At 47.8% G+C, this 27,880-nt stretch overlaps 1 long non-coding RNA gene across 1 annotated transcript in view; it reads right to left on the reverse strand.

Moving 5' to 3' along the window:
- Positions 1-4,848: 4,848 nt before the first annotated feature.
- The window catches only part of LOC144487908 (uncharacterized), a 60,775-nt gene continuing 37,743 nt past the window's right edge, over positions 4,849-27,880 (reverse strand). Inside the window, exon 3 of the long non-coding RNA XR_013496478.1 lies at positions 4,849-5,121. This is a non-coding gene — a long non-coding RNA (uncharacterized LOC144487908). The remainder of the gene's footprint in view (positions 5,122-27,880) is intronic.

Consider the following 27,880-nt stretch of genomic DNA (forward strand, 5'->3'; position numbering starts at 1 on the left):
AACTGATTTTAATGTCCCACAAGCTGAAACCTACCTCTTCCACCAGTCGTTCAAACCATGTATTCATCTCTCTAATGTGATGTGCACTATGCTAATTTGCACGCGGCTGAGGTACTCATCTCCAGATTATAACCTTGTGTGTTCTGTTGCTTAATTCAGTGTCCATTTCCTGATAATGTCTGTGCAGAAGCTGCTTCTTCATTCTACCTATGTCACTGGTACCGACATGGTCCACAACAGTGGGATCCTCCTCACAACCACGGTCATCTCCAGCCAGATGTCCTGAACTCTGGCATGGGGCAGGCAACACAGTCAACTGCACTCTGACTCCTTGTTACAGAGAAAATTGTCAATCCCTCTGATGAAGGAGCAGCACTCCGAAAGCTCGTGCTACCAAATAAACCTGCTGGACTTGAACCTGGTGTTGTGAGAATTCTTACGTTGCCTACCCCAATCCAACGCCGGCATCTTCACATCATCAATGCCTCTCACTATACTGTCACTTACTCCCACTAATTTACTCTGTGCCTCTCCCAACCCAGCCCCTCACCTCCCCCCACGGCCCACTGAACAGCTTCCTATACCACAGTGCCACAGTCAGTCACATCATGTGTGTCCAACTGACGCACATGTTAGACGGCTTGACAGCTCTGGAGCGGTGGGTGAATTCACTTTGGAGCATCCACGATGCTGAAGAAGTCGTGGATATCACGTTCAGTGAGTTGGTGACACCGCAGATAACAGTTACTGAGGGAGATAGAGAATGGGTGACCACCAGACAGAGGAAGAGTCGGAAGGCAGTGTAGGGGTCCCCTGCAATCATCTCCCTCCAAAGCAGATATACAATTTTGGATACTGTTGGGGGAGATGGCTCACCGGGGGAAGGTGGCAGCAGCCAGGTTCATGGCACCCTGGCTGGCTCTGCTGGACAGGAGGGCAGGAAAAAGAGTGGCAGAGCGACAGTGATAGGGGACTCAATTGTAAGGGGAATAGACGGGTGTTTCTGTGGATGCAAACAAGACTCCAGGATGGTATGTTCCCTCCCTGCTGCAAGGATCAAGGGTGTCTCGGAGCAGCTGCAGGACATTCTGGAGGGGGGAGGGTGAACAACCAGCTGTCGTGGGGCATATCGGCACCAACACTGTAGGTAAAAAATGGGATGAAGTCCGACAAGCTGAATTTAAGGAGTTAGGAGTTAAACTAAAATGTAGGAGCTCAAAGGTAGTAATCTCAGGATTACTTCCAGTGCCACGTGTTAGTCAGAGTAGGAATGTCAGGAGAGCCAAGATGAATATGTGGCTTGAGAGATGGTGCAAGATGGAGGGATTCAAATTCCTGGGACATTGGAACCGGTTCTGAAGGAGATGGGACCAGTACAAAACAGACGGTCTGCACCTGGGCAGGACTGGAACCAATGTCCTGAGGGGAGTGTTTGCTCGTGCGGTTGGGGAGGCTTTAAATTAATGTGGCGCGGGGATGGGGACCGACGCAGGAAGTCAGAGGGAAGTAAAGTGGGGACAGAAACTAAAGGCAGCAAAAGGAAAAGTGGAAGACAGAAAAACCGAAGACAAAAATTAAAAAGGGCCAGAGTACAGAGTACAGAGACTATGGAGAACTCAGTGATTGGCTCCAGTAAAGGGCCAGAGTACAGAGTACAGAGACTGTGTAGAACTCAGTGAATGGGTCCAGTAAAGGGCCAGAGTACAGAGTACAGAGACTGTGGAGATCTCAGTGAATGGGTCCAGTAAAGGGCCAGAGTACAGAGTACAGAGACTGTGGAGAACTCAGTGATTGGCTCCAGTAAAGGGCCAGAGTACAGAGTACAGAGACTGTGGAGAACTCAGTGAACGGGTCCAGTAAAGGGCCAGAGTACAGAGACTGTGGAGAACTCAGTTAATGGGTCCAGTAAAGGGCCAGTGTACAGAGTACAGAGACTGTGGAGAACTCAGTGAATGGGTCCTGTAAAGGGCCAGAGTACAGAGTACAGAGACTGTGGGGAACTCAGTGAATGGGTCCAGTAAAGAGCCAGAGTACAGAGTACAGAGACTGTGGAGAACTCAGTGAATGGGTCCAGTAAAGGGCCAGAGTACAGAGACTGTGGAGAACTCAGTGAATGTGTCCAGTAAAGGGACAGAGTACAGAGTACAGAGACTGTGGAGAACTCAGTGAATGGGTCCAGTAAAGAGCCAGAGTACAGAGTACAGAGACTGTGGAGAACTCAGTGAATTGGTCCAGTAAAGGGACAGAGTACAGAGTACAGAGACTGTGGAGAACTCAGTGAATGGGTCCAGTAAAGGGCCAGAGTACAGAGACTGTGGAGAACTCAGTGAATGTGTCCAGTAAAGGGACAGAGTACAGAGTACAGAGACTGTGGAGAACTCAGTGAATGGGTCCAGTAAAGAGCCAGAGTACAGAGTACAGAGACTGTGGAGAACTCAGTGAATTGGTCCAGTAAAGGGACAGAGTACAGAGTACAGTGACTGTGGAGAACTCAGTGAATGGGTCCAGTAAAGGGCCAGAGTACAGAGTACAGAGACTGTGGAGAACTCAGTGAATGGGTCCAGTAAAGGGCCAGAGTACAGAGTACAGAGACTGTGGAGAACTCAGTGAATGGGTCCAGTAACGGGCCAGAGTACAGAGTACAGAGACTGTGGAGAACTCAGTGAATGGGTCCAGTAAAGGGCCAGAGTACAGAGACTGTGGAGAACACAGTGAATGTGTCCAGTAAAGGGCCAGAGTACAGAGACTGTGTAGAACTCAGTGAATGGGTCCAGTAAAGGGCCAGAGTACAGAGACTGTGGAGAACTCAGTGAATGTGTCCAGTAAAGGGCCAGAGTACAGAGTACAGAGACTGTGGAGAACTCAGTGAATGGGTCCCGTAAAGGGCCAGAGTACAGAGTACAGAGACTGTGGAGAACACAGTGAATGGGTCCCGTAAAGGGTCAGAGTACAGAGTACAGAGACTGTGGAGATCTCAGTGAATGGGTCCAGTAAAGGGCCAGAGAACAGAGTACAGAGACTGTGGAGAACTCAGTGAATGGGTCCAGTAAAGGACCAGAGTACAGAGACTGTGGAGAACTCAGTGAATGGGTCCAGTAAAGGGCCAGAGTACAGAGTACAGAGACTGTGGAGAACTCAGTGAATGTGTCCAGTAAAGGGCCAGAGTACAGAGCACAGAGACTGTGGAGAACGCAGTGAATGGGCCAGTAAAGGGCCAGAGTAAAGAGTACAGAGACTGTGGAGAACTCAGTGAATGGGTCCCGTAAAGGGCCAGAGTACAGAGACTGTGGAGAACTCAGTGAATGGGTCCAGTAAAGGGCCAGAGTACAGAGACTGTGGAGAACTCAGTGAATGGGTCCACTAAAGGGCCAGAGTACAGAGTACAGAGACTGTGGAGAACCCAGTGAATGGTTCCAGTAAAGGGCCAGAGTAAAGAGACTGTGTAGAACTCAGTGAATGGCTCCAGTAAAGGGCCAGAGTACAGAGACTGTGGAGAACTCAGTGAATGGCTCCAGTAAAGGGCCAGAGTAAAGAGTACAGAGACTGTGGAGAACTCAGTGAATGGGTCCAGTAAAGGGCCAGAGTACAGAGTACAGAGACTGTGGAGAACTCAGTGAATGTGTCCAGTAAAGGGCCAGAGTACAGAGCACAGAGACTGTGGAGAACGCAGTGAATGGGCCAGTAAAGGGCCAGAGTAAAGAGTACAGAGACTGTGGAGAACTCAGTGAATGGGTCCCGTAAAGGGCCAGAGTACAGAGACTGTGGAGAACTCAGTGAATGGGTCCAGTAAAGGGCCAGAGTACAGAGACTGTGGAGAACTCAGTGAATGGGTCCACTAAAGGGCCAGAGTACAGAGTACAGAGACTGTGGAGAACCCAGTGAATGGTTCCAGTAAAGGGCCAGAGTAAAGAGACTGTGTAGAACTCAGTGAATGGCTCCAGTAAAGGGCCAGAGTACAGAGACTGTGGAGAACTCAGTGAATGGCTCCAGTAAAGGGCCAGAGTAAAGAGTACAGAGACTGTGGAGAACTCAGTGAATGGGTCCAGTAAAGGGCCAGAGTACAGAGTACAGAGACTGTGGAGAACTCAGTGAATGGGTCCTGTAAAGGGCCAGAGTACAGAGACTGTGTAGAACTCAGTGAATGGCTCCAGTAAAGGGCCAGAGTAAAGAGTACAGAGACTGTGGAGAACTCAGTGAATGGGTCCAGTAAAGGGCCAGAGTACAGAGTACAGAGACTGTGGAGAACTCAGTGAATGGCTGAGTAAAGGGCCAGAGTACACAGTACAGAGAGTGTGTAGAATTCAGTGAATGGGTTCTGTAAAGGGCCAGAGTACAGAGTACAGAGACTGTGGAGAACTCAGTGAATGGGTCCTGTAAAGGGCCAGAGTACAGAGTACAGAGACTGTGGAGAACTCAGTGATTGGCTCCAGTAAAGGGTCAGAGTACAGAGTACAGAGACTGTGGAGAATTCAGTGAATGGCTCCAGTAAAGGGCCAGAGTACAGAGTACAGAGACTGGGGACAACTCAGTGAATGGGTCCAGTAAAGTGCCAGTGTACAGAGTACAGAGACTGTGGGGAACTCAGTGATTGGCTCCAGTAAAGGGCCAGAGTACAGAGTACAGAGACTGTGGAGAACTCAGTGAATGGGTCCAGTAAAGGGCCAGAGTACAGAGTACAGAGACTGTGGATAACTCAGTGAATGGGTCCAGTAAAGGGCCAGAGTACAGAGTACAGAGACTGTGGAGAACTCAGTGAATGGGTCCAGTAAAGGGCCAGAGTACAGAGACTGTGGAGAACTCAGTGAATGGGTCCAATAAAGGCAGTAAGAAGTCTCACAACACCAGGTTAAAGTCCAACAGGTTTATTTGGTAAAGGGCCAGAGTACAGAGACTGTAAATTCTCAGAATTGACAGGGTGAACCCCATTATCTTTCTGCTGCATGTGTGTAATATTCCATCCAAGGCTGAGGAGGCCGACGTGAGGTGGAGTGCGTCAAACGTTAATCAGTTCTCTGAGCAGCCTTTGGCTCAGACGCTGCATAACAGAAACATCGCGTCACCTTGGTTTTCAGCCAGACCTGTTCGGATGAAGGCTGGAATCTGTGTCGACTTTTCCATTATCTTTTATACAAAAACAGCGTGGAAATAATTTAATTTTAACCTTTTGGACGTAAGTAAGAATTCAGTAAAAAGGGGAACAGAAAGCTGAGACTCTGAAGAATACAGCTACACAGTTACACCGGGGGCGGCACAGTGGGCAGCACTGTTGCGAGAGACCTGGTTTCAATTCCCGGCTTGGGACACTGTCTGTGCAGAGTCTGCATGTTTTTCCCATGTCCGTGTGGAATTCCTCCAGGTGCTGCAGTTTCCTCCCACACTCCAAAGATGTGTAGGTTATTTGGATTGGCCATGGTTAATTGCCGGTTAGTGTCAGGGGAATCAGTAGGGTAAATGCATGGAGTTGCGGGGATAGTGTCCAGGTGGGATTGTTGTCGTGCAGACTCCATGGGCCGAATGGCCTCCTTCTGCACTGTCAGGATTCTATCAACAGACTTATTCAAATTCCAGTTGGTGAGAATTGTCTTATAAGCACTTTCATAGAATCATAGAACATAGAATATTACAGCGCAGTACAGGCCATTCGGCCCTCGATGTTGCGCCGACCAGTGGTACCAATCTAAAGCCCCTCTAATCTACACTATTCCAATATCATCCATATGTTTATCCAATAACCACTTGAACGCTCTCAACGTTGACGAGTCCACCACTGCTGCAGGCAGGCATTCCACGCCCTTAGTACTCTCTGAGTAAAGAACCTACCTCTAACATCTGTCCTATATCTCTCACCCCTCAATTTAAAGCTATGTCCCCTCGTGCTAGCCATCACCATCCAAGGAAAAAGGCTCCCACTGTCCACCCTATCTAATCCTCTGATCATCTTGTATGCCTCTATTAAGTCATCTCTTAACCTCCTTCTCTCTAACGAAAACAACCTCAAGCCCCTCAGCCTTTCTTCATACGATTTTCCCCCCATACCAGGCAACATCCTGGGAAATGTCCTCTGCACCCTTTCCAACACTTCCACATCTTTCCTATAATATGGCGACCGGAACTGTACGCAATACACCAAATGCGGCCGCACCAGAGTTTTGTACAGTTGCAGCATGACCTCCTGGCTCCGAAACTCAATCCCTCTCCCAATAAAAGCTAACACACCGTCCGCCTTCTTAACAACCCTATCAACCTGGGTGCCAACTTTCAGGGATCTATGCACATGGACACCCAGATCCCTCTGTTCATCCACACGACCAAGGATCTTACCATTAGCCCAGTACTCTGTATTCCATAGTATTCATAGAATCCCTGCAGTGCAGAAGGAGGTTATTTGGCCCATCGAGTCCGCACTGACCACATTCCCACCCAGGCCCTATCCCCATAACCCCACATATTTACCCTGCTACCCCCCTGCTAGTTTCTTGTCAATTATCTCTTACAGATGTTGATCGATCAAATGCCAGAAATAATACTCAAGGCAAAACTGCTATCACTATATAAAGGGCAAAACACATGAATTCTGAAACTCTTCCAAAGCACTGTGGAAATCCAAATCTGTGTCCCTCTGAAGGTCTATTTCAATGTCTCAGTGTGTATGGGTGAACATTTCTGTTGTGGTGTCTATTCATGCTAATCTTTCACAATATCTGTGTTGAATTGTGATTCTATTTCACAATCACTTTGTTTGCCTCCGATTCTCCCGATGCCCCAGTGTGTATCTGTGATTCTCTCTCTGTGTCCCTGTGTGTATCTGTGATTCTCTCTCTGTGTCCCTGTGTGTATCGGTGATTCTCTCTCTGTGTCCCTGTGTGTGTCTGTGATTCTCTCTCTGTGTCCCTGTGTGTGTCTGTGATTCTCTCTCTGTGTCCCTGTGTGTTCCTGTGACTGTGTGTTCTTGTGTGTTTCTCTATTTAATTTCCCATCTCTCTGTCCATGTATAGTATCTTTGAAAACAAATATAACTTAGTGCACCTCTCGGATATCACCTGAAGCATTCACTCTGTCCACCTCTGTGCAGTTTTCCAACTGAGTGTTCTTTCAGTGAAGGAGCATTTTCCCTCCTGTGACGGCTCCTTACACACCTCCAATGAGTAACCCGGAAGGACAAGGACATTGGATCGATTACAAAATCACCACCTGAAAGTTCATCTCCGAGTCACACAGCATCCTGACTTGGAATCTATGTAGTCATTGCTTCACTGTCGCTGAGTCAAATCCAGTAGCTCCCTCCGGAACTGCAAGGCCAGCAGGAATGAGCCATCACATGTTGCCCTTGAGAATGTGATGGTGAGCTGCTTTTTGACATTGCTGCTGTCCATTGGGTGTTGGGGAGGAAGTGCCTGGGTTTGACTCAGTGACAGCAATGGAACAGTGATAGCGTTCCAAGTCAGCATGGTGTGTGTATTGGAGGTGATGTTGCTGATGGTGATGTTCTCAGTTTCTGCTCTGTCTAGGAATAGTGTTTACTGGTTAGGAAGGTGCTGTTGAAAGAGTCTTGGTGAGTTCCTGCAGTGGATCTTGTTGGTGATATGCACGGCAGTCTGTGATTCTCAGTCTGTGATTCTGCCACACGTCATTACTCTGTGTGTAAATATAATACCCAAGCATTGTTCCTTTGTAAATATGTGATTCTTGTTTCTGTCCCTGTGTGTATCTATGATTCTCTCTCTCTGTGTCCCTGTGTGTATCTGTGATTCTCTCTCTGTGTGTCCCTGTGTGTATCTGTGATTCTCTCTCTGTGTTCCATTGTGGATCTGTGATTCTCTATCTGTGTCCCTGTGTGTATCTGTGATTCTCTCTCTATGTGTCCCTGTGTGTATCTGTGATTCTCTCTCTGTGTTCCATTGTGGATCTGTGATTCTCTATCTGTGTTCCTGTGTGTATCTGTGATTCTCTCTCTGTGTCCCTATGTGTATCTGTGATTCTCTCTCTGTGTCCCTGTGTGTGTCTGTGATTCTCTCTGTGTGTCCCTGTGTGTATCTGTGGTTCTCTCTCTGTGTCCCTGTGTGTATCTGTGATTCTCTCTCTCTGTCCCTGTGTGTATCTGAGATTCTATCTCTCTGTGTCCCTGTGTGTATCCACTACCAAATCCAATGTGGCCTCACCTCTTGTCGGCCTATCCACATATTGTGTCAGGAAACCCTCCTGCACACACTGCACAAAAACTGCCCCATCTGAACTATTCGACATACAAAGGTTCCAATCAATATTTGGAAAGTTAAAGTCCCCCATGACAACGACCCTGTGACCCCCACACCTAACCGTAATCTGCTTAGCAATTTCTTCCTCCACATCTCTATTACTATTTGGGGGCCTATAGAAAACTCCTAACAACGTGACCGCTCCTTTCCTATTTCTAACTTCAGCCCATATTACCTCAGTATACAGATCCCCCTCGAAGTGCCTTTCTGCAGCAGTGCTAACCACTGTGCCACTGTAGTTGGAGTGGTATAAAGCAGCCTATTGAGAATCACAGTGTAGAGCAATGTAGGGCATCTTCCGGGAAAGGGGCAGCAGATTTAAAACAGACATGGGGAGAAATTACTTCTCTCAATGGGTGGTGAATCTGTGGAATCCATTACCTCGGAGTGCGGTGGATGCTGGGACATGGAAAATTTGAGGAGACAGAGTTTTAATTAGTAATGGATTGGAGCATGGGCTGGAGGGCGGTGTAGGGGGGGGGGGCGGTGCTGTCTGGCAATGGGAAGGGGGCGGGGGGGGCTGGGTATTATCGTACTTGTTGCGCCCCTGATAGTTAAGGGTTTACCCGGCGATTGTCCAGAAGGCCTATTCTACTGGAGAATTGTGCTGTGCCTGCTATCATCTGACAAACTGATTTCAATCACTGACATCAGATCATAGTTACAATGAAAACAATAGGAGGGGGAGAAAACTCTTGTAACTTTGGATTTTATTTTAAAGGCGCAGACGGTGCCCCGTATGGGACAGCCCCACACGCCCTACCCTCACCCCCACCCCAAATAAACACCCCACCCCCCTCGGTATTCCATGTTCATCCAGCAGAAGGGACTCTTCAGTTCTGGGCAATAAAATGATAGATTTAATAATAAAATACGTAACACTGAGAGATAGTTCTATCTGACGCCTCTGATTCTACTGTACATAACACTGAGAGCTAGTTCTATCTGAAGCCTCAGATTGTACTGTACATAACACTGAGAGATAGTTCTATCTGAAGCCTCAGATTGTACTGTGCATAACACTAAGAGATAGTTCTATCTGAAGCCTCAGATTGTACTGTGCATAACACTGAGAGATAGTTCAATCTGAAGCCTCAGATTGTACTGTTCATAACACTGAGAGATAGTTCTATCTGAAGCCTCAGATTGTACTGTTCATAACACTGAGAGATAGTTCTACCTGAAGCCTCAGATTGTACTGTTCATAACACTGAGAGATAGTTCTATCTGAAGCCTCAGATTGTACTGTTCATAACACTGAGAGATAGTTCTATCTGAAGCCTCAGATTGTACCGTTCATAACACTGAGAGATAGTTCTATCTGAAGCCTCAGATTGTACTGTTCATAACACTGAGAGATAGTTCTATCTGAAGCCTCAGATTGTACTGTACATAACACTGAGAGATAGTTCTATCTGAAGCCAAAGATTGTACTGTGCATAACACTGAGAGATAGTTCTATCTGAAGCCTCAGATTGTATTGTACATAACACTGAGGGATAGTTCGATCTGAAGCGTCAGATTGTACTGTACATAACACTGAGAGATAGTTCGATCTGAAGCGTCAGATTGTACTGTACATAACACTGAGAGATAGTTCGATCTGAAGCCTCAGATTGTACTGTACATAACACTGAGAGATAGTTCGATCTGAAGCCTCAGATTGTACTGTACATAACACTGAGAGATAGTTCTATCTGATGACTCGAGCTAAGACTGTACTGTACGTAATGCTGAGAGATTGATCCGTGTGAAGTCCTATACTAAGATTGTTCTGTCCATGAGCTGTACATAAGATCTGCTACAACCTGGATTAAGCAGACTATATCAACCCTGATTGACGTTAACATCATCTAAAAACCACGACCATGATACCCATCAGACAATAAGATATAAGAGCAGGTTGAGGCCATTTGGCCCGTCGAGCTGCCTCCACCATTCAATTCTGGCTGATAGGTTTCTCAAACCCATTCTCCTGCTTTCTCCCTGTAACCCTTGATCGCTGTACCAGTCAAGAACCTATTTATCTCTTTATTAAATACATTCAATGATCTGGCCTCCACAGCCTTGTGTGGCAATGAATTCCACAGATTCACCACCCTCTGGCTGAAGAAATTCCTCCTCGTCTCAGTTCTGAAGTAAGAAGTCTCACAACAGCAGGTTAAAGTCCCACAGGTTTATTTGGAATCACGAGATTTCGGAACGCTGCTCCTTCATCAGGTGAGTGGGAAACTGGTGTTGTGAGACTTCTTACTGCGCACACCCCAGTCCAACACCGCCATCTCCACATCACATTTCTAAAGGGCCGTCCCTTTCCTCTGAGTCTGTGCCCTCGGGTCCAAGTCTCCCCTACTCATGGAAACATCTTCCCCAAGTGCACTCGATCCAGGCCTTTCATTATTCTGTAAGTTTCAATGTGATCCCCTTCCTCATACTTCCAAACTGCAACGAGTATGGACCGAGAATTGGATATATCGAATTAATATTGACCCTACATTATTTCCAACTTTCCATCCCTCCCTGACCCTCAACACCCCATCGAGGCTGTAACTGTTCTACGTTGGGGATAAAAAGTGTTGGATTGAAGGGGGTTAAGTGAAGCTGTTTGTTTAGTGACTGGAATTGATGTGAGTCTCCATGGATCCGATTAGTGTGCGTGGAGGGATTCCCCTCTTCTATTAATAAGGGATTCCGTTCAATGTGTTGTCCCATTGAGTCAGCGGGAGCGGCAACTCCGACACCAACAGAGATCAGCGGCTGTGGAGAGAGAGGGAGGGAGAGGAGAGATCAGAATCTGGGAGCAATGGATTGGAGTCTTCCAACAATGGATCAGAATCTGGGAACAATGGATTGGAATGTTACAACAATGGATCAGAATCTGGGAACAATGAACCGGAATGTTCCACCCAAGGACAGGAGTTTATTCTATTGGATTTCTTGGTTTACTGCTGATTATTATTGGATGACATCAGCTCATCGGATTGAATATCTACTGAGGGTGATTCAATGTTTTTACTATCCCCTCCTGGCGATTGTTGGTGTTCCGGGTAAGTCTCTGGCTGGAATTGGACCGGCCCGACCGCCACGGGAATCGGAGCAGGCGAGGGGCGGAGAATGGGAAGGTCTGTTGAACACGGGTGGGATTTTGCAGCTTGGGGAAGAGTGAGGCTGGAAAGTCCCGTCCCCTGTGTCCAGTTCCTAATTCTAGAAAGGCTGTTTAACTGTATTGATTTTCTTGTCATTTACTGTACTGGGTTTGCTGCTCTTGTTGAATCTCTGTATCCGGTTATTAATTCTTTCAGCCACTGACAATTGTCTCAGGGTCTATGGGCTGGGATGTCTTCTGTGTGCTGTGACTTTCCATAGACATGTGACCTCAAACACTATTCCACCGTGCGTAAAATATTGAGACAGAATCCTTTTCACCCTCTGCAGATAACACCAGTTCACCCACCCAATCACCAGGCCGCAGAATCAATTTTATTGGTCATATCTGCACAGCAGGATCTCACAGAGAGAGAACATATTTCATTAAATTTGAAATTTATTCATCAGTGTCACAAGTATGCGAACAATAACATTGCAATGAAGTTACTATAAAAATCCCCGAGTCACCACACTCCAGCTCCTGTTCAGGTACACTGAGGGACAATTTAGCACGGCCAACGCACCCAACCAGCACAACTTTCAGATAGTGGGAGGAAACTGGAGCACCCGGAGGAAACCCACACAGACATGGGGAGAACATGCAGAATCTGCACAGAACACCCCAAATGTTGACTGAGGTCCCAGTACTTTCTCAGCCATGTGCCTCAGTTGAGACTACTTAGTAATGTGACATTGTTTTTCGCACACCAAATATATTGTGATTTCCTTGAGATTGCGATCAGTGCTGTACGTGAGGAACTGGATTGAGATTCCCAAATCCACTTCATTTAGGCTCCTGATGCTAGCTGTCAGGCAACAACGCTATCCCCTGTGCCACCAGAAGTTCTCCGAGAGCAACAGGAACACAAACACACAGACACACCCAAACACACATACATTAATACACACATTTGTTGATAGAAGCAATCAGATTTAGACACTTACTCCCACTCACACACAAATTCAAGAAGCAAAATTGCTGTAACACTCCAGAATAACGCACACTTAGGAACACTCGTCAGGTACTCTGTTGCTCACACACAAACACGCACACACACACATGCATACTGGTACAGACAATATAGACACACGCAACACACACACGGTAGGGGGGCAGGATAACAGCTCCTCCCTGTCCATTGATGGTGGGGTGATCAAGTAAAACCGCGTGACAGCCTGGAACTCAGGTCCACGTCCCATTTCTCACCTCTTGCAACCTTCACCGGCAATGGATAAACAGCGGATTCAGTCTCCTGCCCATTTCCGGCAAGAGGCTGAATAAATTATTTCAATTTATTTTAAAACAAATTGAAATGAAATTAGCGAGCCTGGGATGGAATTGTGCGCCACACTTGCCTTTGCAGCCTCACCGGGAGAGGTTGGGTCCGGTGAGGAAAACAGCTGGCCACATGTATGAGGACGAGTCATGATGACCACGCCGGGAGTACTGAAGGCCATTGAGGGCACCGGGCAAGGTCGAGGGCAAAGGTAGGTGCCCCTTGGGCAATGCCCACCGGGCATTACCAGGGAGTGGGGCATGAGGTGGCGGGGTCTACAGGGGCGGAGCCTGAAGGTAGCGGGGCCGACTCTGAACGTAGTTGCTGGGTCGGAGAGGGTCCCGTTACCACTCTGCCCGCTGACTGTGGGGTGGGGTGGTCCCCGCTGCCACTCTGCACGTGATTGGTGTTGGGAGGGAGGTGGACATCACTGCCTCTCTGCATGCACAGTGGGGTAGGGAGGGGGTCTTGCTGCCTCTCTGCATGCACAGTGGGGTAGGGAGGGGGTCTCGCTGCCACTCTGCATGCACAGTGGGGTAGGGAGGGGGTCTCGCTGCCACTCTGCATGCACAGTGGGGTAGGGAGCGGGTTTCGCTGCCTCTCTGCATGCACAGTGGGGTAGGGAGACGTGCCCTGCTGACACTCTGCATGCAATTGGTGTGGGGGAAGGGGCGGTGATTGGTCCAGGTGGTGGGGAGGGGGCTGGGTCTATATCTGGTCGGGGGCTGCTCAGAAAGAGCTGAGCACCCCCGGACTACCTGGGGACAGCTGCTGTGTTGAAGCGAGCTGCAGCAGCAGAGAGCTGACCGCTGTCTCTCTCAAACCAGGCAGCTCACTGCTGGCTGCAATTGCGTATTTGCAACCAGATAGGTTTGGGAGGTGGTGCGTATCCCAGCCAGCGCTGTGAGAGCTGCAAGTGATGGGGCCACTGCTGTGGGTGGCCTAACAGCCATCGAGTTTTAACAGCACGAAATGAGGCCATTCGGCCATTATGTCTGAACTGGTCATCAAACACCTATCCAATCGAATCCCATTTTCCAGCACTCGATCCACAGCCTTGTCATAGAGTTTACAGAATGGAAACAGGCCCTTCGGCCCATCTTATCCATGCTGCCCTTTCTTTTTAAACCCCTAAACTAATCCCAATTGCCCACATTTGCCCCATATCCCTCTATACCCATCGTGCCCATTTAACTATCTAAACGCTTTTTAAAGAATAAAATTGGACCCGCCTCTACTGCTACATCTGGCAGCTCGTTCCAGACACTCACCACCCTCTGTGTGATAAAATTGCCCCTCTGGACCATTTTGTATCTTTCCCCTCTCACCTTAAACCTGTGCCCTCTCGTTTTAGACTCCCCTACCTTTGGGAAAAGATATTGACTATCGAGCTGATCTGTGCCCCTCATTATTTTATAGACCTCTATAAGTTAACCCCTCAGCCTCCTACGCTCCAGGGGAAAAAGTCCCAGTCTATCCAGCCTCTCCTTATAACTCAATCCATCAAGTCCCAGTAGCATCCGATTAAATATTTTCTGCACTCTTACTAGTTTAATAATTATATACTCTGGCGTTTGAGTTGCTGATCTAAATGCCTCTTGTGGTTGTTCCCGCTTCTACCATCCTTTCACGCCGTGAGCTGCAGATCCCAGCACCCTGTGGATGGAAACATTTTCCCTCAAATCCACACAAAAATCTGCCCTTTACCTTACCTCCACGCCCCTCTGGTTATTGACGCCTCTACTAAAGGGAAAAGGTTTCTTCCTATCCGTGTGCCACATAATCTTGTACATATCACTCTGTTCCCCCCGCCCCCCCCCCCGCCCCCACCTGAAAGCATTCCCCACCACCACCCACTACACCCACTCCAACTCCAGCCGTCTCTGCTCTAAGGTAGAAAACCCAGCCTAACCAGCCTCTCCTCATAGCTGAAACTCTCCAGCCCAGGCAGCATCCTGGTGAATCTCCTCTCCACCGTCTCCAGTGTAATCAAATCCTTCCTGTAGTGTGATGACCAGAGCTGTACACAGTTCTCTTGCTCTGGTCGAACCAGCGTTTTATACACTTCCATCATCACCTCCCAGCTCTTATATTCTGTGCTGCGGCTGCTAAAGGCAAGTATCCTACATGTCGTCTTCACCACCTCATCTACCCGTCTTGCTGCTTTTAGGGATCCACATATCTGCACCCCAAATTCATTCTGGTTTTCTGCACTTCCTCAGACTCGACCGGACATGGTACATTTCCTTGCCCGGATAGTCGTCCCAAATGCATGGCCTCACATTGGTCAGGTGTAAATTACATTTGCCCATTTGCCCAGCCTTTCAGTTTCCTCAGCACGGTGGCACAGTGGTTGGCACTGCTGCCCCACAGCGCCAGGGACGTGTGTTCCATTTCTGGCTTGGACCACATCTGTGTGGAGTTTGCACATTCTCCACGTGTCTTCATGGGTTTCCTCTGGGTGCTCCAGTTTCCGCCCACAGTCCAAAGACGTGTGGGTTAGGTGGATTGGCCAGGATATACTGGACTTACTGTCAGGGAGAATTGCTTAGGTAAATGCATGTGGTTCAGGGGATATCGCCTGGTTGGGATTGTGCTCAGTCCAGACTCGATGGGCTGAATGGCCTCCTTCTGCACTGTAGGATTCTATGATTCCTGTAATCTAAGGCTTTCCTCCTCAATATTTACCACACCACCAATTTTTGTATCATCTGCAAACTTACTGATCACACCTCACACATTCATGTCCAGACCATCAATGTACACTACAAACAGCAAGGGACCCAGCATCGATCCCTGTGGAACCCCACTGAACACAGGCTTGCAGTCACAAAAACAACCTTCCACCATCACCCTCTGCCACTCAGCCATTTTGAATATAATTTACCAAATTGACCTGGTTCCAATCGGAATCACTTCCTTGTTCAGTCTTCCATATTTGTCAAAAGCTTTTCTGAAGAACACGTAGACTCCATCGACTGCACTTCCCTCATCTCCTCATCCAGTCACCTCCTCAATATATTCCAGCGAATTGTTAGACATGATCTCCCCCTGTCAAAGGCACGCTGACTATTGTTCATAAATCCTTACCTCTCGAAGTGGAGATTAATTCTGTCCCTCAGATTGTTTTCCAATCATTTCCCTACCACGGATATGGTGATGATGGTGTCCTGGCCGTGATCTTGGATATCTCCAGGGCACCTTGCAGGATGGCACTATGGCACAGTGGTTAGCACTGCTGCCTCACAGCATCAGGGATCCCATTTCAATTCCTGGGATTCCATCAGCACCAGTGAAGCTTCTTTTTAAAACTTTGTTCCATTCTCACATCTCGCCTGTTGGGATTTCTCCTATTACAAGAACGTGTGGTATTCCTCTGGAAAGAGTCCACTGTGAGCAAGTCCAGTTTCTCGCAGCTCCCCAATGTCCACATTCAGCCTTGTAAATTCAGTCTCGATCACAGCCGTCCCGTGTGCATCATCAACCTGCATAAGTTCATTGGTAAGGTCAGGGCACATCGTGCTGATGTTTCAGCTTGAGATGCGAAAGACTGATTTGATTTGAATTGATTTGGTTTATTATTTTCACATATAATAAATATGTGATCCAAGGCGGGAATCGAACTCAGGTCCCTGTGAGACAGCAGTGCTAACCATTGTGCCACCATGTTGCCGACTCAAGAACAGCTTCTCTGCTGCCATCTGACGTTTTAATGGACCCACATCGCATTCAGATGATCTTATTCTACACCCCAGCTCTGAGTCCAACATTACATTCTGCACTCTCTCCTTCTCTATGGTCGGGGTTACAGTGTTACAGAGTTCAGTGTTGGGCCAGGGAGATGGTGTCTGTGGACCTGTTGGGGAGGTAGGTGAACTGTAGTGTATCCAGGCAATCTGGGAGGCCGGAATTGATTCATGTCATGACTAACCTTTTGATGCATTTCATAACATTGGATATACAGTGAAAAGTGTTGTTGCTTGAGTGCCATACAGACAAAGCATACTGTACATAGAGAGGGAGAGAGGGCAGAATGTAATGTTGCAGTCATAGCTCGGGTGTACTAAAAGATCATCCTAATGCAATGTGGGTCCATTCAAACGTCAGATGGCAGCAGATAAGCTGTTCCTGAGTCGGCAGCATGGTGGCACAATGGTTAGCGCTGCTGTCTCACAGGAACCTGAGTTCGATTCCCGGCTTGGATCACTGTGTGTGTGGAATTTGCACATTCTACCCGTGTCGGCATGGGTTTGCTCCGGATGCTGCGGTTTTCACCCACAGTCCAAAATGTGCAGGTTAGGTTGATTGGCCATGTTAACTGCCCAGTAGCGTCCTGGGATATGTATGTTTGGGGGATTAGCAGGCTACATATGTGGGATTTCGGGGATAGGGCCTGGGTGGGATTGTTGTCGGTGTTGACTCGATGGGTCAAATGGCCCCCTTCTGCACTGTCGTGTTTCTATGATTCTATGAGTCGGTTGGTCCATGTCCTCACACACTTTTTATCTTTTTCTCCAATGGAACAAGTGGGAAGAGTTGATGTCTGTGGTGCGCTATTCCTGAATTAGGCTGGTTGCTTTTGTGAGGCAACGGGAAGTTTAGACAGAGTTAATGAGTGGGAGGTTGGTTTGAGTGATGGACTGGTCTGCATTCATCAAGCTTTGAAGTTTCTCGCAGTCTTGGACAGAGCAGGAGCCATACCAAGCTAGAATGTTATTTATGGTGCATCTGTAAAAGTTGGTGTAGTCACAGCTGACTTGCCAAATGTCAGTAAACCTCTGAGAAAATAGAGGCGTTCGGAGACTTTTTTAATTATAGGGACGTCATGGAGGAACCAGGAAAGGTTTTTCGTGATGTGGACCCTAAAACGTGAAGCTCTCGACTATTTCAACTTCATCCCATTGATGTAGATAGGGGCATGTACTCCACGAGGCTTCCAGAAGTCAATTTGCTTTGTTGACATTGAGGAGGAGATTATTGTTGTCGCCCCAGTTCACCAGATTCTCTGTCTCTTCCTCCGACCCACTGCAGGTGTCATCAGCAAACTTGGGAATCGAGTTGGAGGGGAATTTGGCCACACAGTCACCAGTGTATAAGGAGTATAGTAAGGGGATAAGGACGCAGCCTTACGGGGCACCGCTGTTCAGGATGATTGTGAAGGAGATGTTGTTAACTGTCCTTAATTTTGCTGTCTATGGATTAGGAAGTTGAGGATCGAATTGCAGAGGCAGGAGCCAAGCCCAGGGCCACGGACTTTGGACATGAGTTTCGTAGGACTAATGGTGTTGCAGGCTGAGCTGTAGTTGATAAACACGAGTCTGTGTTCCAGGGTTCACTGTCGGGCCAGGGAGATGGCATTGTGGACCTGTGGTGGATGTCGGTGATCTGTTGTGGATCCAGGCAATCTGGGAAGCCGGAACTGATTCATGCCATGACTAAGCTTTTGATGCATTTCATAATATTGGACATCAGAGTCACCGGACGATAGGCATTAAGGCAGCCTGCTTGGCTTTTCCTTTGGTACTGGCCTTCGTTTGAGTTTTACCTGGTGCATAGATTGGCAACCTTCCTGCCGAGAGAGGACTGATGCAGCTGCACTGTTCCAGTAGACCAATGTGGGACAGCAGTAATCGCACTGAGCATTATGGACGATAGCGATTCGCTGAACCCTGAAGCTTTCTCCCACTCTTCAGAGCAAACACTGGAAGTTGTGTTCTGTGTCAATCGAGTGTGAGATTACTATTTTTTCCTGTGTTGCGCTAACAGTGGCCACAATGCTGTGATCTCCTCTCCAGGGTACAGTTCTGTGTAAATATAATAGAGATTCTGTGCTGTCAGGGCATCAGGATCTCCCTCTGCCAATTGTTAGTATTGTCCAGAGGCAAGGGTCAAACCAGCCCTCTTTGGTACCAGCTCTGTTGCAGAGGTTGTCAGTAAACTGTCTGAGAGACGACAGATTACCATCCACAGGACTCCAGTCTGGATTTTCTGTCAGGGTTTACTCCCTCATCCTTCTTACCCTCCAAATCCCCCACAAGGGAGGGCGGCTATTTACTTGGAGCTGAGTTAGGGTCAATGTCGTGGACTCCCCGGAAATCTCACTCCCAAATATATACCACTGTGTTGCTACCATGGAGCAGCACGGTGACACAGTGGTTAGCACTGCTGATTCACAGCGTCAGGGACCTGGGTTCAATTCCAGGCTTGGGTCACTGTCTGTGTGGAGTTTGGACCTTCTCCCCGTGTCTGTGAGGGTTTCCTCCGGATGCTCCACTTTCCTCTCACACTGCAAAAGACGTGCTGGTTTAAAAAAAATAAGTGATTTTATGTGTATACATTCTTTTTTATTTCAACCCATCCTCAGTCCAAATGGTAACTTCTTTCCCTGAATCCTGTCTAATTTTATTCTTTATTTCCCTTCCTGACAGTGAACATGATCACAATTGTGACTCTGACGAGCAGAAACTGTGGTCTGTCCAAATGTGTGACTCGTTACCTGGTGGCTATGTCAGCGGGGGATCTGCTGGTCGTTATCCTCGACCTGATATTCAGACACATTCCCATTCTTTATTGGGAACAGTTTGATTTCCTGTACTCGCTCCCCGTGTGTAACATCCACGCCGTCCTGCTTTATGCAGCCACTGACTGTTCTGTCTGGTTCACCGTCACTTTCACCTTTGATCGATTTGTGGCCATTTGCTGCCCCAAGCTGAAGAGTAAATATTGCAGTGAGAAACCGGCGGCTGTGGTTCTGGGAACAGTGACGGTGCTGAGCTGTTTAAAGAACATCTTCTGGTATTTTATGTTATTAAATAGATATCGGCTGGGGAACAACCCCTGGTTTTGTGATGTCACAGTGGATGTTGTGGAATCTCCGGTCTGGACAACAATCGAGTTCCTCCACAACATTCTAACCCCGGCTGTCCCGTTCGTCCTGATTCTGCTGCTCAACGTTTTCACCGTCAGACACATTTTAATGAGCAGCAGAGCCCGCAGGAGACTCCGGACTCACAGCAGTGGGGAGAATCCCAGAGACCCAGAGATGGAGAGTCGCAGGAAATCCATCATTTTACTGTTTGTTATCTCAGCCAATTTCATCCTCTTATGGTCGACATTAATGGTTTTTTCAATATGGCGTCGGATGTATGATTTGGGCTATGAGTCGGTATGGTTAGATTCCTATGTTATGGAACTTGGTTTCATGCTGCAACTCACAAGTTGTTGTACAAACACTGCCATTTATGCTGTGACACAGACTCACTTCAGGCAGCAGCTAATCAATCTGCTGAAAGCTCCCCTTACTGCAATTCTTCAACTCATTAGACCCTGAGAGGAAACTACAGCTACAAGACCCCTGAATCTTCCTATTGGACTTTCAAATATAAATAACAAACAGCCTCACAGAGACAGAGAGAGTGACAGATAAAGAGAGAGAGAGGGCAGTGAGAGCAAAACTGGGAGTGATAGAGAGACGGAGGTTGACAGAGAGAGGGAAGGGTACAAATACATGGAGCGTGACACAGTTTGAAAGAGTTTCTAACAGATACAGGGAGAGAAACAGAGAGAGCGAGAGAGAGAGAGAGAGAGAGAAAGAACAGAGACAGATAGGGACTCTCCCAGAGCGAGAAAAACAGGGATAGAGATTGGGGGAAATGGGGAGGGAGATGGACAGGGAATGAGAAAGGGAGACAGATGGAAGGATGTAACGAGAGAGGGAGACTAAAACGGAAAGGGAGATAGAAAGAGAGGCAGAGAGAAACAGAGACAGAGAGCGTCAGCGAATTTGAAACAGTGAGACTGAATGAATACAATGGACACAGCAAGAGCAAAAGACAGAGCGAGGTAGAGAGAGAGAAAGACAGAGAAATAAGAAAAGGGTGACAGAAAAGGAGAGGGAGGAGGAGAGTGAGACTGAGAGGGAGGAGGGGACACGGAGGAAGAGTGTAAAGAGGTGAATGAGGGAGATGCAGAGAGACAGTAAGAGACACAGAGAAACAGGCAGAGAGAGAGAGAGAGAGTGAGTGAGAGATACAGAGAGAGGCATGCACAGAAAGACAGAAAGAGACAGAGAGAGAGAGACATACTTAATGACTTTAACGATAACCATCAGGTGGAGTTATTGCAATATGAGGTCCCTGTATGAGACAGTTAATGCTGTCCAATCCGGGAGCCCTGCAGACGTATATAATATGGTGTGTCTCGGTTACCGGAAGTCAGGGTGTGTACACTCTGGGTGTGCATGTGATGGACTGGTGGTTTTATCACGACACTATTAATACAGAAACTCAGCTAAAGTTCTGTGCATCCGGGTTCGAATCCCGTCACAGCAGATGGTGGAATTTGAATAAATATATCTGGAATTCAGAATCAGCTGGTGACCATAAAAGCATTGTCGATTTTCGGAAAAACACCTCTGGTTCACCAATGTCCCAGGGAAGGAAATCTGTCGTCCTTATGTGGTCAGGACTAAATGTGACTCCAAGTGGTTGACACTTAATGGTCCTCTGAACATGGGCAACTAGGGATGGGCAATAAGTGCTGGCCGGCCAGTGACACCCAAGTCCCAAGAGTGAATACAAATACTTTGTACTGGGAAATTGTAAACAAACGGTAAACTGTTTCTCACAGCTGGATAAATACCCAATCCCTCTGATCGAGGACTTAGCTTCAAAGCTGGCAGGAGGATTGTTGTTTCCAATTATGAACTTATTCACGTGCACTTATACTGACAGCTCGATGAAGTTTCCCAGCGATATTCAACAATTCATACTCAGAGGAAGTTTAACATTTATAAAGTGTCAAATGTAGGCTTACATTAACACTGCAATGAAGTTAATGCGAAAATCGCCGAGTCGCCACACACTGGTGCCTGTCCGGGTAACACTGAGGGAGAATTTAGCATGGACACTGCACCTAAACAGCACGTCTTTCAGACAGTGGGAGGCAACCAGAGAAACCAGAGTAAACCCACGCAGATACAGAGAGAATATGCAGACTCCGCACAGACAATGACCCAAGCCAGGAATTGAACCCACGTCTCTGGCGTTATGAGGCAGCAGCGCTAACCACTGTGACACCTCGTCTACGGTGATAGTTTGGGCAAAGAAATTCCAGAAGGACCTGCATGACGGTGCGGCCCATAATATTGGCCCACATCCAGCTGTGGGCTTTATTACTGTCCGCCTACCATTATTGATTGGAACACCTTCCAGGAGGCCGAGTCGTTCAGGTCGGTGCCTTGAGTTGGCTACGGTTAACAGACACTTGTCATATTCCCAATGGAAGAGACGGTAATCCTGAACTTTCTCAAAACTCTCCCAGTGGCAGCCAATAAGATTCGGCTGTGGACGTAAGATTCCCCATTCCTGAATGAATTGAAGCAGCGAGTGCTGATGGGGGAATCCAAATGGCCGTTACAGCCTGAATTACACCCATATTGGAGTGGCAGACAGCAGCTGACTGTTGAAGATGGCACACGCCTTTGGGGTTCAAGAGTGTCATCCTGAGCCAGGGTCACCATCCCATGGTGAACTTTACCATGGCCACCCAGGAGTGGCAAACTGAAGATCCTCCAAGTTGCCCTGTCTGGTGGCCAGGTATGGGGACGGATATTTGCCCATGGGTCAGTGTTGGCAATATCAACAAGGGCAGAAGTACCACCAATTACTACTCTTCACACTTGGGAATGGCCAGGACATCCGTAGACGTGGCTGCACACGGAGAGTGCCGGTCCGTTCATGGGGTCGATGTTCCTGGTAATGGTAGATGCTGATTCAAAATGGATGGCCGTACACAGGGTGAGTTACTCAAACACAAGGACAAGAGTGGAGAAACTTCACACCTCTTTCATGACACCCTGGATCCCGCAGGTGTTAGTTTCTGAAAATGGACCACCCTTCATCAGTCAGGAATTTGTGCATTCGATGAAGTTGGACAGAATTTAACACGTTAGGGCAGTGTCATATTACCCATCATCCAACGGCCTGGCAGAAAGAGCGGCCCAAACAGTAAAAGCAGGTTCAAAATACCATCCCTCAGTCTCTTTGGACACCAAACCATCCAGATTTCATCTTCAATTACAGAATGACACCCTCCAACCTCCCCCCGACCTCCCCTCTTCAACAACTGGAATAGCCCCAGCAGAGTTGTTGATGGGAAGTTCACTCCGCCCAATGTTAAGTCTGACCTTCTGAGGGCGGGAGCTGACACCCAGTGCCGTTCCCACCAGCCGGGAGAGGCACCTAAAGGCAGGTGATAGGTTATTGGTAAAGAATCATGGCAATGGATCCACGTGGTTATGAGGCACGGTCGAGTCTGGAACAGGGCCAGTTTCCTATCAAGTCCGCTTGGGAGATACCATCCTGTGGGAATGCTTCAATCATCTACAAGCCATGAAGTCCCAGGCCGTGCAGGAAAAAGCAATTCCCAGCAGACCGGGGACTTTGGAAAGAATTCCAGGCACTCCGGCTCCTGTTCCCCATCTCCGCCAGTGGGAACCTCGGAGTCTGAATTGGACACAGTGGGTTTAGCCTCTCGATCACATTGTCACCCGATAAAGGGAACTCGGGCCACACGCTCATGGTGGAAGAGGCGAGCTCCGGTCTGCTGAACCCCACTCACTTCCGAGGCTGAGCAGCAGGAACCAGACCCAGCATTGAACTCCAAAAAAGGCTTCCAAGGTGGTCAGCCCTCGGCGATTACTCAGACCTAGAGGGGGAGGGGGGGGGCAGTGACTTCAATCAGGTTCATGAGTTGGACACGGGCAAATATAAACTACCAAACTGAGGCCTGTGAAATGTGCCCACTCAGGGAGCTCCACAGAGTGCAAGCTGCAGAGAGTGAAGCACTGAGAGCTGGGGTAAGTGTGGGAGTTTAGGGAAGTGGGTGGAGAGGTATTGCTGTGTCTTGTGTCCCTTACTGCCCGGTCCCTTACGGCCAGGTCCAGGGTGGGTAGGTGTCACCCAGACATTACTGTTCAGAAAGTGACGTGAGCAGATGTGTTTATTGAGACTTTCAGAAGACTTTTGACAAGTTCTCACATAGCAGACTGCCATGTAAAGTGAAAGCACATGGGATGACAGGCAATGTTTTGAGAGGATAGAAAGCTGGTTCACAGATAGAAAGCAAAGAGTTGGCGATAAATGGGCCTTTTTCTGATTAGCAGTCAGTGTCTAGTGGGGTTCTGCAGGAATCTGTGCACGGACCCCAACTGCTCACATTATATATTAATTATTCCGAAAATGGAACTAAATGTATCATCTCCAAATTTGCAGATGATAAAAGGTGTGTGAGGGTGAGCTATGAGAAACATGCAGACATGCCCTGTAACTCAGAGGGCTAAGGAAAAGAGGAGGAAGGCGGTATTAATCGGGGACTCGATGGTGAAGGGGACAGACAGGCGTTTCTGCGGAGGTAGGCGGGAGTCTCGCATTGTGGTCTGCCTTCCTGGGGCCGGGATCCAGGATGTCGCTAGTCGCGTCCCGGAAATCCTGAGGTGGGAGGGAGAGAAGCCTGAGGTAGCGGTACATATTGGTACCGCTGATGTGGGTAGGAAGGGAGAAGGGGTCATGAAAAGGGAGTACAGGGAATTAGGGAGACAGCTGAGAAAGAGGAAAGCAAAGGTAGTAATCTCAGGATTACTGCCTGTGCCACGGGAAGGTGAGGGCAGGAATGGAGTGAGGTGGAAGATGAATGTGTGGCTGAGGGACTGGTGCAGGGGGCAGGGATTCAGGTTCCTGGACCATTGGGACCTCTTTAGGGGCAGGGGTGATCTGTATACAAAAAACGGGTGGAACTTGAATCACAGGGGGACCAATATCCTGGCCGGTAGGTTGGCTAAGGCTACTGGGGAGAATTTAAACGAGATAGGTTGGGGGGAGGGGAGCTAGAAGAGTTGACTAGGATCAAGGAACTAATTGATGGGGGGGAGGGTGCAGGGGTAAGGGGAATTACAAAATTAATGGTAGAGGAGAGGGTGCAAGTGAATGAAGGCGGTAATTTAGATAAGGGAGTAGAGGGAGACGGTGTTCGCGACTCATCAAAGCGGGTCCAGATAAAAGCTGGAATAAGGACACTTTGCCTGAATGCACGAAGCATTCGGAACAAGGTAAATGAGTTGATGGTGCAAATCAGCACAAGTGGGTACGATCTAGTGGCCATTACAGAAACGTGGCTGAAAGGTGACCAGGACTGGGAGATGAATATCCAGGGGTATCAGGCGTTTAGGAAGAATAGACAGGAAGGAAAAGGTGGTGGGGTGGCGCTATTAATAAGAGATAATATCAGGGTAGTACTGAGGGATGACATAGGCTCTGAGGAACAAAACGTGGAATCATTATGGGTAGAGATGAGGAATAGTAGAGGGAGAAAGACACTAGTAGGTGTGGTATATAGGCCCCCAAATAATAATGTTGAGGTAGGGAGGGCTATAAACAAGCAGATAAGGGATGCGTGTAATAACGGAACGGCAATAATCATGGGGGACTTCAACATGCACATTGACTGGCCGACTCAAGTCGGTAAGGGTGGAATGGAGGAAGAGTTCTTAGAATGCTGTCGGGATAGTTTCCTTGAACAGCATGTTACGGAACCGACGAGGGAACGAGCTATTTTGGATCTGGTATTGTGTAACGAGGTAGGTAGAATTAAAGATCTTATTGTGAAGGACCCTCTTGGGTCTAGTGACCACAATATGGTCGAATTTCTGATTCAGATGGAAGAGGAGAAAGTTTGGTCCCAAACCAGTGTCCTCTTTTTGAACAGAGGGAAATATGATAGGATGAGGGATGAATTGGCTAAGTTAGACTGGGAGAGCAGGCTGGCAGGTAGGATAGCTGAGGAACAGTGGAGGATTTTTAAGGAGATCCTTTTCAGTTCTCAGCAAAAATATATTCCAGCAAAAAACAAGGATTGTAAGAAAAGGGAGAACCAGCCGTGGATAACGAAGGAAATAAAGGAGAGTATTAAAATAAAAACAGCTGCGTACAGAGTGGCCAAAAATAGTGGAGAAACAAGTGATTGGGAAAAGTTTAAGAAACAACAAAGAGAGACTAAGAAAGCGATAAAGAAAGGAAGGATAGACTATGAAGCTAGGCTAGCAATTAATATAAAAAATGATAGTAAAAGTTTTTATAAATATATAAAAAGGAATAGAGTGGCGAGAGTGAATGTTGGACCCTTGGAGGACGAGAGGGGGGAGTTAATAGTGGGAAATGAGGATATGGCTGAGTCTTTAAATAAGTTTTTTGTGTCGGTCTTCACGGTCGAGGACACAAATAGTTTGCCAAATATTAACGATAGCGGGTTGGCAGCAGGAGAAATACTTAATACGATTAATGTTACCAGAGAGGCAGTGCTGGGTAGACTAATGGGACTGAAGGTGGACAAGTCCCCGGGTCCAGATGGAATGCATCCCAGGGTATTGAAAGAAATGTCAGAGGTAATAGTGGATGCGTTAGTGATTATTTATCAAAACTCGTTGCATTCTGGGGTAGTGCCGGTTGATTGGAAAACGGCTAATGTTACGCCGCTGTTTGAAAAAGGAAGGAGACAAAAGGCGGGTAACTATAGGCCGGTCAGCTTAACGTCTGTAGGAGGGAAAATGCTGGAATCCATTATTAAAGAGGAGATAGCAGGGCATCTGGATAGAAATGGTTCGATCAATCAGACGCAGCATGGATTCATGAGGGGAAAGTCGTGCTTGACGAACATGTTGGATTTTTATGAAGATGTGACTAGGGCGGTTGATGGAGGAGAACCGGTGGATGCGGTGTTTTTGGATTTCCAAAAGGCGTTTGATAAGGTGCCCCATAAAAGGCTGCTGAAGAAGATTAGGGCACACGGAGTTGGGGGTAGTGTGTTAAAGTGGATTGGGGACTGGCTATCCGACAGGAAGCAAAGAGTCGGAATAAATGGGTGTTTTTCCGGTTGGAGGAAGGTAACTAGTGGCGTGCCGCAGGGATCGGTACTCGGGCCGCAACTATTTACCATTTATATAGATGATCTGGAGGAGGGGACGGAGTGTAGGGTAACGAAGTTTGCAGACGACACAAAGATAAGTGGAAAAGTGAATCGTGTGGAGGACGGAGAAGATCTGCAGAGAGATTTGGACAGGCTGAGTGAGTGGGCGAGGATATGGCAAATGGAGTATAACGTTGAGAAATGCGAGGTTATACACTTTGGAGGAAATAATAACAAATGGGATTACTATCTCAATGGAAACAAATTAAAACATGCTACCGTGCAAAGGGACCTGGGGGTCCTTGTGCATGAGACGCAAAAGCCCAGTCTGCAGGTACAACAGGTGATCAAGAAGGCAAATGGGATCTTGGCCTATATCGCGAGGGGGATAGAATATAAAAGCAGGGATGTCTTGATACACCTGTACATGGCATTGGTGAGGCCGCAGCTGGAATACTGTGTGCAGTACAGGTCCCCTTATATGAGGAAGGATATATTGGCATTGGAGGGAGTGCAGAGAAGGTTCACCAGGTTGATACCGGAGATGAGGGGTTTGGATTATGAGGAGAGGCTGAGGAGATTGGGGTTGTACTCGTTGGAGTTTAGAAGGATGAGGGAGGATCTTATGGAGACTTATAAGATAATGCGGGGGCTGGATAGGGTGGAGGCGGAGAGATTCTTTCCACTTAGTAAGGAAGTTAAAACTAGAGGACACAGCCTCAAAATAAAGGGGGGTCCGTTTAAGACAGAGTTGAGGAGGAACTTCTTCTCCCAGAGGGTGGTGAATCTCTGGAATTCTCTGTCCACAAAGGTGGTGGAGGCTACCTCGCTGAATATGTTTAAAGCGCGGATGGATGGATTCCTGATCGGTAAGGGAATTAAGGGTTATGGGGATCAGGCGGGTAAGTGGTCCTGATCCACGTCAGATCAGCCATGATCTTATTGAATGGCGGGGCAGGCTCAAGGGGCTAGATGGCCTACTCCTGCTCCTATTTCTTATGTTCTTATGTTCTTATGCTTCAGTGTGATTTGAACAGGCTCAATGTGTGGGCATGTGCAAAGCAGTTGCAGTAAAATGTGGATAAGTGTGAGGTTATCCACTTTAGCATCAATAATAGGAAGACAGATTATTATTTGAATGGGTGTAAATTGAGAGAGGTGGATACTCAGCGAGACCTTGGTGTCCGTTTGCATCAGTAAGTGAAAGTCAGCGCGCATGTACAACAGGCAGTAAAGAAGACA

The sequence above is a fragment of the Mustelus asterias genome, unplaced genomic scaffold (genome assembly GCF_964213995.1).
Source record: "Mustelus asterias unplaced genomic scaffold, sMusAst1.hap1.1 HAP1_SCAFFOLD_1121, whole genome shotgun sequence".
NCBI lineage: Eukaryota > Metazoa > Chordata > Chondrichthyes > Carcharhiniformes > Triakidae > Mustelus > Mustelus asterias.